Genomic DNA, 14893 nt, shown 5'->3' on the forward strand with positions numbered 1-14893 from the left:
ATCTTCAGCACCCGTTTTTACTTGGGAGCAGGATCACTGGCTTGATTGCTCTCTCCCCCTTTTAACTCTCTTTTTCTCCACCAGGTCGCCTCCATCTCCCCACTCCCCCTTTTCTTCTCTACCCAACTCTGTGAATCTCTTTGTGTGTTCTGGGCTGTGGAGAACACTTAGAGAACTGATTACTGGCTGGATCTCTCTCTCCCCTTTTGATTCCCTCTTTTCTCCTCCTGGGCACCTCTGTCTCCTTCCTCCCTCTTCTCTTCCCTGCGTAACTCTGTGAACATCTCTGAGAGATCCAGATAGTGGAGAGCACATAGTGAAGTGATTACTGGCTAGCTTGCTCTCTCCTCTTTTGATTCCCCTCTTCTCCTCTTGGCCACCTCTATCTTCTCTTCTTCTTCTCTTCTCCATGTAACTCTGTGAACCTCTCCAGGTGTCCCTCACTGTGGAGAAGCTTTTCATCATAACCTAGGTATTTTATCATTGGTGCTGTATAGATGGGGAAGTCTTGAGACTACTGGAAGAATAAGACTGAAAACCAGAGACAGGAGACTTAAATCCAAATCTTGAGAACACCAGCGAACTCCTGAATCCAGGAAGCATTAAACGATAGGAGCTCATCAAACGCCTCCATACCTACACTGAAACCAAGCACCACCCAAGGGCCAACAAGTCCCAGAGTAAGATATACCACACACATTCTCCAGCAACACAGGAACATAGGCCAGAGCTTCAATTTAGAGGCTGCTCTAAGTCACACAAAACCCACTGACATCTCAAAACTCATTACTGGGCACTTCATTGCACTCCAGAGAGAAGAAATCAAGCTCCACCCACCAGAACACCGACATAAGCATCCCCAATCAGGAAACCTTGACAAGACACCTGTCTAACCCCACCCACAGTGAAGAACCTCCACAATAAAGAGAAACCACAAACTGCCAGAAAACAGAAAGGCCACCCCAAACACAGCAATATAAACAAGATGAAAAAGCAGAGAAATACCCAGCAGGTAAAGGAACAGGATAAATGCCCTCCAAATCAAACAAAAGAGGAAGAGATAGGGCATCTACCTGATAAAAAATTCCAAATAATGATAGTGAAAATGATCCAAAATCTGGAAAACAAATTGGAGTTACAGATAAATAACCTGGAGACAAGGATTGAGAAGATGCAAGAAAGGTTTAACAAGGACTTAGAAGAAATAAAAAGGAGTCATTATATAATGAATAATGCAATAAATGAGATCAAAAACACTCTGGAGGGAACCAACAGTAGAATAACGGAGGCAGAAGATAGGATAAGTGAGGTAGAAGATAGAATGATAGAAATAAGTGAAACAGAGAGGAAAAAAGAAAAAAAATAATTAAAAGAAATGAGGACAAACTCAGAGACCTCTGGGACAATGTTAAATGCACCAACATACGAATCATAAGAGTCCCAGAAGAAGAGGACAAAAAGAAAGACCATGAGAAAATACTCGAGGAAATAATAGTTGAAAACTTCCCTAAAGTGGGGAAGGAAATAATCACCCAAGCCCAAGAAACCCAGAGAATCCCAAACAGGATAAACCCAAGGCGAAATACTCCAAGACACATAATAATCAAATTAACAAAGATCAAACACAAAGAACAAATATTAAAAGCAGCAAGGGAAAAACAACAAATAACACACAAGGGGATTCCCATAAGGATAACAGCTGATCTTTCAATAGAAACTCTTCAGGCCAGAAGGGAATGGCAGGGCATACCTAAAGTGATGAAAGAAAATAATCTACAGCCCAGATTACTGTATCTTGCAAGAATCTCATTCAAATATGAAGGAGAAATCCAAAGTTTTACAGACAAGCAAAAGCTCAGAGAATTCAGCACCACCAAACCAGCTTGCCAACAAATGCTAAAGGATCTTCTCTAGACAAGAAACACAGAAAGGGTGTATAATCTCGAACCCAAAACAATAAAGTAAATGGCAATGGGATCATACTTATCAATAACTACCTTAAATATAAATGGGTTCAATGCCCCAACCAAAAGACAAAGACTGGCTGAATGGATAAAAACAAGACTCCTATATATGTTGCCTACAAGAGACCCACCTCAAAACAAGGGACACATACAGACTGAAAGTGAAGAGCTGGAAAAAGATATTTCATGCAAATAGAGACCAAAAGAAGCAGGAGTAGCAATACTCATATCAGATAAAATGCACTTTAAAACAAAGGCAGTGAAAAGAGACAAAGATGGACACTACATAATGATCAAAGGATCAATCCAAGAAGAAGATATAACAATTATAAATATATATGCACCCAACATAGGAGCACTGCAATGTGTAAGGGAAATGCTAACAAGTATGAAAGGGGAAATTAACAATAACACAATAATAGTGGGAGACTTTAATACCCTCACATCTATGGACAGATCAACTAAACAGAAAGTTAAAAAGGAAACACAAACTTTAAATGATACAATAGACCAGTTAGACCTAATTGATATCTATAAGACATTTCACCCCAAAACAATGAATTTCACCTTTTTCTCAAGTGTACACGGAACATTCTCCATAATAGATCACATCCTGGGCCATAAATCTAGTCTTGGTAAATTCAAAAAAATAGAAATCATTCCAAGCATCTTTTCTGACCACAATGCAGTAAGATTAGATGTCAATTACAGGAGAACAACAATTAAAAACTCCAACATATGGAGGCTGAACAACACACTGCTGAATGACCAATAAATCACAGAAGAAATCAAAAAAGAAACCAAAATATGCATAGAAACGAACGAAAATGAAAACACAACAACCCAAAATCTATGGGACACGATAAAAGCAGTGCTAAGTGGAAGATTCATAGCAATACAGGCTCACCTCAAGAAACAATAAAAAAGTAAAATAAATAACTCAACTCTACACCTAAAGCAACTAGAAAAGGAAGAAATGAAGAACCCCAGGGTTAGTAGAAGGAAAGAAGTCTTAAAAATTAGGGCAGAAATAAATGCAAAAGAAACAAAAGAGACCATAGCAAAAATCAACAAAGCCAAAAGCTGGTTCTTTGAGAAGATAAATAAAATTGACAAGCCATTAGCCAGACTCATCAAGAAACAAAGGGAGAAGAATCAAATCAACAAAATTAGAAATGAAAACGGAGAGATCACAACAGACAACATAGAAATACAAAGGATCATAAGAGACTATTATCAGCAACAATATGCAAATAAAATGGACAATTTGGAAGAAATGGATAAATTCTTAGGAAAGTACGACTTCCCAAAACTGAACCAGGAAGAAATAGAAAATCTCAACAGACCCACCATCACAAGCATGGAAATCGAAACTGTAATCAGAAATCTTCCAGCAAACAAAAGCCCAGGACCAGATGGCCTCACAGCTGAATTCTACCAAAAATTTAGAGAAGAGCTAACATCTATACTACTCAAACTCTTCCAGAAGATTGCAGAGGAAGGTAAACTTCCAGACTCATTCTATGAGGCCATCATCACCCTAATACCAAAACCTGACAAAAATGCCACAAAAAAGAAAACTACAGGCCAATATCACTGATGAACATAGATGCAAAAATCCTTAACAAAATCCTAACAAATAGAATCCAACAACATATTAAAAAGATCATACATCATGACCAAGTGGACTTTATCCCAGGGATGCAAGGATTCTTCAATATCCGCAAATCAATCAATGTAATACACCACATAAACAAATTGAAAAATAAAAACCATATGATTATTTCAATAGATGCAGAGAAAGCCTTTGACAAAGTTCAACATCCATTTATGATAAAAACCCTCCAAAAAGCAGGAATAGAAGGAACATACATCAACATAATAAAAGCTATATATGACAAACCCACTGCAAATATTATCCTAAATGGTGAAAAACTGAAAGCATTTCCCCTAAAATCAGGAACAAGACAAAGGTGCCCACTCTCATCACTACTATTCAACATAGTTTTGGAAGTTTTGGCCACAGCAGTCAGAGCAGAAAAAGAAATAAATGAATCCAAATTGGAAAAGAACAAGTAAAACTCTCACTGTTTGCAGATGACATGATTCTCTACATAGAAAACCCTAAAGACTCCACCAGAAAATTACTAGAACTAATCAATGAATATAGTAAAGTTGCAGCATATAAAATTAACACACAGAAATCCGTTGCATTCCTATACACTAACAATGAGAAAACAGAAAGAGAAATTAAGGAAACAATTCCATTCACTATTGCAACAAAAAGAATAAAATACTTAGGAATATATCTACCTAAAGAAGCAAAAGACCTATATATAGAAAACTATAAAACACTGGTGAAAGAAATCAAAGAGGACACAAATAGATAGAGAAATATACCGTGTTCATGGATTGGAAGAATCAATATAGTGAAAATGAGTATACTACCCAAAGCAATCTATAGATTCAATGCAATCCCTATCAAGCTTCCAACGGTATTCTTCAGAGAACTAGAACAAATAATTTCACAATTTGCATGGAAATACAAAAAACCTCGAATAGCCAAAGCAATCTTGAGAAAGAAGAATGGAACTGGAGGAATCAATCTGCCTGACTTCAGACTATACTACAAAGCCAAGTCGTCAAGACAGTATGGTACTGGCATAAGGACAGAAATATAGATCAAAGGAACAAAATAGAAAGCCCAGAGATAAATCCACACACCTATGGATACCTTATCTTTGACAAAGGAGGCAAGAATATACAATGGAGAAAAGACAATCTCTTTAACAAGTGGTGCTGGGAAAACTGATCAACCACTTGTAAAAGAATGAAACTAGAACACTTTCTAACACCATACACAAAAATAAACTCAAAATAGATTAACGATCTAAACGTAAGACCAGAAACTATAAAACTCCTAGAGGAAAACATAGGCAAAACACTCTCTGACATAAACCACAGCAGGATCCTCCATGACCCACCTCCCAGAATATTGGAAATAAAAGCAAAAATAAACAAATGGGACCTAATTAAAATTAAAAGCTTCTGCACAACAAAGGAAACGATAAGCAAGGTGAAAAGACGGCCTTCGGAATGAGAGAAAATAAGAGCAAACGAAGCAACAGACAAACAATTAATCTCAAAAATATACAAGCAACTCCTGCAGCTGAATTCCAGAAAAATAAACGACCCAATCAAAAAAATGGGCCAAAGAACTAAACAGACACTTCTCCAAAGAAGACATACAGATGGCTAACAAACACATGAAAAGATGCTCAACATCACTCATTATCAGAGAAATGCAAATCAAAACCACAATGAGGTACCATTTCACACCAGTCAGAATGGCTGCTATCCAAAAGACTACAAGCAATAAATGCTGGAGAGGGTGTGGAGAAAAGGGAACCCTCTTACCCTGTTGGTGAGAATGCAAACTAGTACAGCCACTATGGAGAACAGTGTGGAGATTCCTTAAAAAACTGGGAATAGAACTGCCATATGACCCAGCAATCCCACTGCTGGGCATACACACTGAGGAAACCAAAATTGAAAGAGACGCGTGTACCCCAATGTTCATCGCAGCACTGTTTATAATAGCCAGGACATGGAAGCAGCCTAGATGCCCATCAGCAGATGAATGGATAAGGAAGCTGTGGTACATATACACAATGGTATATTACTCAGCCATTAAAAAGAATACATTCTAAACAGTTCTAATGAGCTGGATGAAACTGGAGCCTATTATACAGAGTGAAGTAAGCCAGAAGGAAAAACACCAATACAGTATCTAAGTCTAAGTCGCTTCAGTCGTGTCCGACTCTGTGTGACCCCATAGACGGCAGCCCACCAGTCTCTGCCGTCCCTGGGATTCTCCAGGCAAGAACACTGGAGTGGGTTGCCATTTCCTTCTCCAGTGCATGAAAGGGAAAAGTGAAAGTGAAGTCGCTCAGTCGTATCCAACTCTTAGCAACCCCATGGACCGTAGCCTACCAGGCTCCTCCGTCCATGGGATTTTCTGGCAAGAGTACTGGAGTGGGGTGCCATTGCCCTCTCCTAACACATATATATGGTATTTAGTCAATCAGTAAAGATAACCCTGTATGCGAGTCATCAAAAGAGACACAGAGAAATAGAACAGTATCATGGACTCTATGGGAGAAGGCGAGGGCGGGAGGATATGGGAGAATGGCACTGAAGCATGTAAATTATCATATGTGAAACGAATCACCAGTCCAGGTTCAACACATGATACAGGGTGCTCGGGGCTGGTGCACCAGGATGACCGGGAGGGATGGGATGGGGAGGGTGGTGGAATGGGGGTTCTGGAAGGGGAAAACATGTACACCCATGGTGGATTCATGTCAATGTATGGCAAAACAAATATAGTAAAGTTAAAAAATAGAAAATTAATTAAAAAAAAAAGAAAGTGAAGCTTATCATTTTCAGCATTGTAAGTTGATTCTTAGTGATCATTTATCATGACTCTGGTTAATAAGTTAATGACCTTAGAGATTGGGATGGATGTGTTTCCATAAGTACAAATGTCCATCCTTGCTACTTTAATATATATGAGTAATTGCAGACATGTTTTGTTATCAGTAAAACTAGGAACAAAAATAAATCACATGTATGAAATATAACAGAAACAGTCCAAAATCAACTATATTTTTATGGACATGTCTGTAATAGCATCTAGTTGTTGTTGGTTTTTTTTTTCGTTAAGTAAATATACATCACCAACTCAATGGATATGAGTTTGAGCAAGCTCTGGGAGATGGTGAAGGACAAGGAAGCCTGGCGTGCTGCAGTCCACGGGGTCGCAGAGTCAGACATGACTGAGCGACTGAACAACAGCAAACGGTGTATTCAATTTTATTAAAAGCCCATTTTACAAGATGTTACCAAACCCAAGTTCAGTCCTCTCGCTGCATTATAGGTCAACAATCAGGAGACAAGGTGTTGAGACAGGGAGCAGCAACTTTATTCAGAAAGCCAGGTATCGGAAGAGGTGTGGACTAGCGTCCCAGAGAAGCATCTTACCAGGATCTGGATGCCAGTTTCTTTTATAGAACAGAGAGGAGGAGGAGGAGATGAGAAAGTAAAGTAAAAAGGCCTTAACTCTTGCAAAATGTCTACTGGTTTGGCCAGCCTCCGGGAGAGAACATGTTAATTTCTTCTTTTCTGTAGCCATTCAAGTAGGCAGAGTCTGAATGTCTCCCTGCCAACTTAACAAAGGCAATTTATTTTAACATCCAGGCAAAGGGGCCGTGTTCCCCAAGGCAGCGCATTATGTATGCTCACAGCTATAGATAGCATCCTTTTAGTGATTATAGTAACAAAAGCAGCAGGGAGCAAAGGTTAAAATAAAAGAAATAGATCCAACAGGGAGTCAGATTATGTTCTTCCCTGTTACAAAAATGCTAGTGATAGACCCAACAGGGAGTCAGATTCTGTTCTTCCCTGTTACAAAAATGCTAGTTACACCAGATACAGCATAAACAGAAACTGCAGTCTTAGCCATATATATCCAAGGAGCTAATAAAATCACCCAGCGAGTGTATTGTTGAAGCAGAGTAACTGGGCCAGGCAGGGAGAAGATATATTCTAAGTTTGCAACAAGCTGACAATCTGGTTAGAAACAAATGTGTAAGAAACAATCAGGAAATTTCCAAGGCAATGCCGCTAATAACTCAAACTCCGACAGTCATAACTTGGGTGTCTCTATCAAAATGCAGCAGTGCTGCCACTGTTGTTTTAATAATAGAACAGTCAGCCAAGATTCAAGCAAACTGGAATACTAAATAAGAGAAAGCACACGTGAGCTTCTGGAGGCTGCGAGTCATTTTCAAAGGTGGGGGATCAAGCCTGGCAGCTTTGGTCTTTCAGTGCTGAAACAGAACCTGAGATGATTCCCTTCTTCTCTGTAGGGCGAGTGGAGAGAAAAAGAAAGAGAGCCAGGCAGTGAGGCAAGAAAAGGGAAATTTATTAGAGGGAAACAATAGGATGACTGGCCCTGAAGGAGAAACAGTGTCCTCCCTTCCTGACAGAGTCTTTCTTATACCCCGCCAATAAAAAATTCTCTGAAGGGATGGTTAATTATTAGCCTGTAGTTGAGTCCTGTGTATCACGTAGCCAGAGGTCTGGAATCTGGTGGTCTTGTGGCTTTGAGAAGGCAGGCTCCAGTGAGAAAACAAAATGTTGTTTGGGCAATTTGGTCAGTCTCAAGGGTTACTGTGATTTTATTCTGTTTGCAAGGTCAACCTAATGAGCTGTGTTAACAATGAGCCCTCATGAGGACACTATCACTCTCCCTGCCTCACATTGAAGGGGACCCATGGGGAAGGGAAGCCAGGAAGATTCCTCTTCTTCTTCATAGTTCATCCTCTGACAGATGAAAGAGGAGGAACCGGAGTTTGAAGTCACAGCCACAGGAAACACGACCTGGTTGGACACATGGTGTCACCTTTTGAACCTTCCCAAACTCTTCTAGTTGGTGGTGGCTTATTTGTTCAGTGTTCCTTATCAGAACCTACTGTTGTAAAACAACTCACGCAAATAGTTACTATGGTGCTTGGGCAGAGTGGGCGGTTTCAGTCAGTGTGCTTCCCCTAAAATGATCGCTAAAAGGATGCTGTCTATAATTGTGTGTGTGCATGCATGCTCAGTCATGTCTGACTCTTTGCGTCCCTGTAGACTGTAGCCCGCCAGGTTCCTCTGTCCGTGGGATATTCCAGGCAGGAATACTGGAGTGGATTGCCATTTCCTTCTCCAGGGGATCTTCCCAACCCAGGGGTCAAACTCTCTGTGTCTCTGTGTCTCCTGCATTGGCATGTATGTTTGTTGTAGTCATGTGTTCCTGGAAACAAACTCACTCAGAAGGACAATGCAGATAATGAAGTGCAGTTTATTACACCAGCAGGCCCAAGGCAGAGTCTCCTCTTAGCCAAGGACCCAGATCAATTTTTGTGAAAACCTTATATACCTTAAATGTACGTGCCCAAACCCACCTCCCCAAATTTCCCGAAACTAGTCTGAACAAAGGAAAAAGAAAGAATCAAGTTAACCAGTGGTTCATATGCCTTAAGCCTAGGTAGTTAACAGTGAACAATTATCAATAGCTTGTGGTAATACCCCAATAAGCATAATAGAATGTATGATTCTATTCAGTTACACAGATAATTAGGGTATTCTTTTAGGTGATGGAGAGTCTAGGTACGAGCCCTGGAGCTCTTCCTTCTGGGGGCCTGGTTTTCCAGTTGGTATGTCGTTTCCATAGATACTGGGCATATAGCTCAAAGTCCACAGTCCGGCCCAAGATGGAGTCCTGCTTTCAAGATGGAGCCTGTTCTGTTTCCTCCTTCATGTTCTTTACCAGCTGAGCCTCTGGGAGAAGACTGTCTATAGCTGTGAGCATACATAATGGCTTGACATAGGGAACGTTACTTTTTTGCCTACATGTTAAGGTTCAGTTCACAGGGAGACATGGCTGCAGAAAAGAAGAAATTAATACATTCCCTCCCCAATGTGGCCAAGCCAGGAGATATTTGAAAGATTTATGGCCTTTTTACTTAACTTTTTTTCACTCCCCACCCCCCTTTGTTCTATAATAGAAACTGACATCCAGACCTAGATAAGATGGTACTCTGGGACATTAGTCTACCATCTTCTCAAACACCCAGCTTTCCGAATAAACTCGCTATTCCTTGTCTCAACACCTCAGCTTCAAATTACTGGCCTGTCATGCGGTGAGCAGATCAAACTTGAATTCAGTAATATGAAGGCTTGGACATTTAAATTTTGGGAAAAATCGAAATTTGGGAAATGTTAAGCCCATAACATCTTCCATCTACTTGATGACACTGTGCTGCTGGAGACTGGGAAAAAAAAAAATGCACAACGAAAATTGAGAATTCTGTTTTATTCAGATTTTCTGAGGACTCACATACTTTGGCCACCAGATGCAAAGAACTGACTCATGGAAAAGACCCTGATGCTGGGAACGATTGAAGGCAGGAGGAGAAGGGGACGACAGAGGATGAGATGGTTGGGTGGCATCACTGACTCAATGGGCATGGGTTTGAGTAAACTCCGGGAGTTGGTGATGGACAGGGAGGCCTGGAGTGCTGCAGTCCATGGGGTCACAAAGAGTCGGATATGACTGAGCAACTGAACTAAACTGAACTGAATGCTCAAATCCAACAGGCAGCCTCTCAAGCAGCTTTGAGGAGCTGCTCTGAAGAGGTAAAGGAAGAGCAAAGATACATAGGAGTTTCTGCAACAAAAACCAGTTAGTCAGAACATCAAAAGATTATTGTTAATTAAAGAAGCTAAGGAATTTAACACTTTTCAATGTATGGGAACATACATACAAGATTCTGGGCTCACTGAAATCATTACTTTGCCATGCACCTCTGCTAACTGGGGCCTGAGTCCTGTGTTTTCTCATCTTGAGTCCCCACAGGGCACACCACAGGGAGCAGCTGCAGTGCAGTAGGGCTTGGCAGTGAGCAGCCTATTTGTCTGCATCCTGACTTCCATCAGGGTGCACCATATGGTTGACTGCAGCAGCTGACTGCTACATGGTAAGCGTTCTTTGTTTCCAGCCTGATAGTATCCGGGCTCACTGGTGGGGGGACTGTAGTGGCTTGAGGGTTGCAACATCCTTTATTTGCTAATGTGGCAGGCAGCATTTTTTATTCACGCTGCCAGGTGTATTTTGATGTGGCTTGTGCCCAGGCAGATACGGGCAGATGGGCAGCTTGTGGACACAGCTGCCTTCTCCTAGTGCCCTCTTTTCCCTTGGTCTCGTGTGTGTGTGTGTTTCTCTCTCTCTCTCCCTAGAGAACCTAAAATTAGACACACATATGAGCACCTCACTGTCCTCTTTTTCTGTTCTCCCCACAATCTCAGTAAGAGGATTTTCTTTACATCATTTCTTCAGACTTCCTCTCACCTCCTTCTTCTGATTCTAGCTAAAACTTAAGAATAGATAGCATTTCCTTCTGTACATGAAAAAATATCCGTGAGCTACATTCTTCTAAATTGGTTGTTGATCGGTTAGTGGGAAGAAAAAAAAATTTTTAATTGTCTTTCTACTCTGTCAATCGAGTTATTATCTTGCTGCGTAATCTTATTTTGCAATAATAAGTTTAAGCCTACTTAGATAATATATATTTATGTGATTCATTTTGTATGTGACTGAAACAAAAGCAAAAACAATCACAAGGAGAAATAAAACATTTGCTATGTGTACAAAGTAAAGTAGAACTTGCAACTCAAGACATTCTCATGTAACAAGAAGAGAAATGTTTTTCATTTTAGTTCATAAACTCTTATATTAAGTAAGTGCTTATCATCTTGCATTGATTCAGGGAATTGTTAAACCAAAAAGAGCAAGTTGAATGAGCTACAGAGAAATTCTTAAGCAGAAGTGCTGATTTTCTTCTTACACAGCTATCTCTGATTGCCAGTAAATCTTAGAGATGATTAAAACAAAAAGGAGGTAAGAGTTTTTAGAACTTATAAACCTTGTCAGCAAATGGCTGAAACTCACTAAAAGTCACTTAATGCTCCTATGGATCCAGAAGGTGGAAATCATTTCTTTCCTCCTAAGTTCTTACCAGGTGTCCAGAAGCTACAAATATTCCTGAATTTTTATTAAGGTATCAATTTTCATATTTTGTGAGTTCTCTATTCTATGGGAATGGAATTCTTCCTTTAGGCAATCTTTTAATAGAAAATATATTCTTTAAGTTTCCTTGTCATTTCTGGTTCCAATTAATGAGCCAGAGGCATAGGTGGTCATACATTTTTCTTTTTTTATTTTATAAATATTTAGTGATTATCTGTGTTCCAGATAATGCTTTCAATTCTAGAAACACAGTGACTGAACCACAAACTATACTCTTAGGGACCTCACTGTCTAGTGGGGATGGCAGGAAAAGGAAAAATTGGTTTCTGTTCAGTGAGATGAGTGCCTTGGTAGAAATAATTATGAGCTAGAGTGAGAAAACAAAGGAAAGAGCAGGGAAGGCAGTACAGAGGAGGTGTCACACGTTTTGTGTCTTGATGGATGAGTAGGAGTTTTCCAGGTTGATAGAAGGAAGAACCTTTGGAATAGTCTACAACATGTGGTATGGCAGAGAGTATGAATAAGCATGAGTCTGAGGTCACATCTTTATTTTAGTTATGTTCTGCTGACTCTAGGCAAAATCAGAATCATTTTATCTTTGGTAAGTTGTAATTTCTAAAAAATTGAAACCAGTGGCACATTTTATGTATTTTCATACACTGATCTTTGAGAGTGAAGTTCATCCTTGGATTCAGAATGAAGTTCAGTTTCATCTAAATATTTTACATTATATTTTCCTTCCACTTGTGTCAAAACAAAGATAAAAACAATTATATGCTTCCTTGGTGTCTCAGATGGTAAAAAAAAAAAAAAAAAAAAAAATCTGCCTGCAATGCAGGAGACCCAGGTTCTATCCTTGGGTTGGGAAGATACCCTGGAGAAGGGAATTGCTACCCACTCCAGTACTCTTGCCTGGAGAATTCCAGGGACAGAGGAGCCTGGCAGAACTATTGCTCTCCACAAATGTCCACACTGGCTGCCTAAATTAAATGAAACCTTCATGAAGGGCTTCCCTCAGATGATAAAAAATCTACCTACAATACAGGAAACCTGGGTTCAATCCCTGGGTGGGGAAGATCCTCTGGAGAAGGTAATGGCAACCCACTCCAATATTCTTGCCTAGAGAATTCCATGGACAGAGGAGCCAGGCAGGTTACAGCCCATGCGGTAGCAAAGAGTTGGACACAACTGAGCCACTAACACTTTAGGGCTTCCCTGGTGGTTCAGGCAGTAAAGAATCTTCCTAAAATGTGGGACAACTGGGATCATTCCCTGGGTCTAGAAGATCCTCTCAAAAAGGGAAAGGCAACCCATTCCGGTATTCTTGTCTGGACAATTCCACGGATGGAGGAGCCTAGTGGGCTACAGTTCCTGGGGTCGCAAAGAGTTGGACACAGTTGAGCAATTAACACAATGTATCAAGAAGGAGAGGTGTTTGTAGATTTGCCTGTGACACAGCACTCACTTTGCCCAGAAATAATCAGTTTTAGGAAACGTGTCATGGTTTGATGTAGGGTGGCTTCTCTTACTGGTCTCGCTTTGACAGCTGGGGGAGGAGGACCTCTTTGCTCTGTTCCTCCCTGTCTTCCTGCATCCACTTGAGGAAGAGGAGCTGCTGCTCTCATATATAAATAAATCCAAGAAATTCCACTTCCTTCATCAGTGGTGAGAAGGCTTTCAGTTAAAAATACATGTTAATCCAGAAATATTCTCCTCTGCTCTTCTATCTTATGTAACTGAGTTAGGCAATTCACCAACAAGCTCAACAGCTCTATCCGTGATTTTCTCACTTAATAGGTTTCAAGTCCTCCCAGATACAGATTTGGATGAGGGGAGGGTGGGGTGGGAAAAGGTCATGCTTAGCCAAAGCCGCTGAACCTCTGCCATATATCTGCTTTTGTGGTCACTGGTCACTGACTCCACGGTCACTAAGTGGTACTTTGTTTTCCATTTTGCTTTGTTTCTTTTATAGAATTACTTTGGGAAACTTATGGGGAGAAGGGAGAAGGAGGAATGATTGGCAGATTTGGGGCAATTTTGTATTTTTGGGTATAGTACCGCCAAATACTATTAAGAGTATGCTTTTAATTCCTAACTTTCTGGTACAGTGTCAGCGGGCTGGGAAGTGAAATAATGCAACTAGCCTCTGGAAACCAAATTGCATCTGAAGAGGTAAGGGCAATGTAGGGTCAGCAGATGGAGGCCACGCTTCAGACAATCAAGAGAAGAAATCGAGGCTGGGGAAAATATATCTGGAATTTACTGAGATTTGGGGAAATAAGAACTCGTAAGAACTCATATTGTGAATATGTTACTTCATGTAACCCTTTAGTGAATATTACAGATTGGGTAGACAATGCCATTAATCCAGAAATTCCAGTCTGAGGTATTTATCCTTCAAATGTACTTGCATAAGCAGTTAAATTTTTGTGTATGAGGATCTTCATTGCAATTCTGTAAGACTGAAAATAACCCAGATAATAATAATAAATTGACTAAAAATGACACAATAATGTATGTTGCATTGTACAAAAGAATATCAAACAGACATTGAAAAGGATGATACTATGTGGTCATATTTACTGTGCACAAATTTGTTATTAAATAAAAAAGCAAGGTACAAATCATTTGTTGTTCAGTCATCCATTCACGTCTGACATTGTGACCTCATGAACTGCAGCATGCCAGGTCTTCCTGTCCCTCACCCCCTCCCAAAGTTTGCCCAAGTTCATGTTCATTGCATCAGTGATGCCATCCAGCCATCTCATCCTCTGATGCCCTCTTCTCCTTCTGCCCTCAATCTTTCCCAGCATCAGGGACTTTTCCCATGAGTCAGCTGTTCTCGTTAGATGACCAGAATACTGAAGTTTCAGCTTCAGCATCAGTCCTTCCAATGAGTATTCAGGGTTGATTTCCCTTCAGATAGACTGGTTTGGTCTCCTTGATGTCCAAGGAAATCTCAAGATATTCAAAGGCATCAATTAATTCTTCAGTGATCTGCTTTCTTCATGGTCCAACTCTCACAACTGTACGTGACCACTGGGAAGACCATAGTCTTAACCATATGGACCTACCTTTGTCAGCAGAGTAATGTCTCTGCTTTTCAACACACTGTCTAGGTTTGTCATAGCTTTCCTACCAAGCAACAAACGTCTTCTGATTTCCTGGCTACATTCACCATCTGCAGTGATCTTAGAGCCCAAGAAAAGGAAATCTGTCACTACTTCCACCTTTTCCCTCTCTATTTGCCAAGAAGTAATGGGATTGGATGCCATGATCTTAAGGGTTTTTTTTT

The sequence above is a fragment of the Giraffa tippelskirchi genome, chromosome 1, assembly GCF_054371585.1.
Source record: "Giraffa tippelskirchi isolate mGirTip1 chromosome 1, T2T-mGirTip1v1.2.pri, whole genome shotgun sequence".
Lineage (NCBI taxonomy): Eukaryota > Metazoa > Chordata > Mammalia > Artiodactyla > Giraffidae > Giraffa > Giraffa tippelskirchi.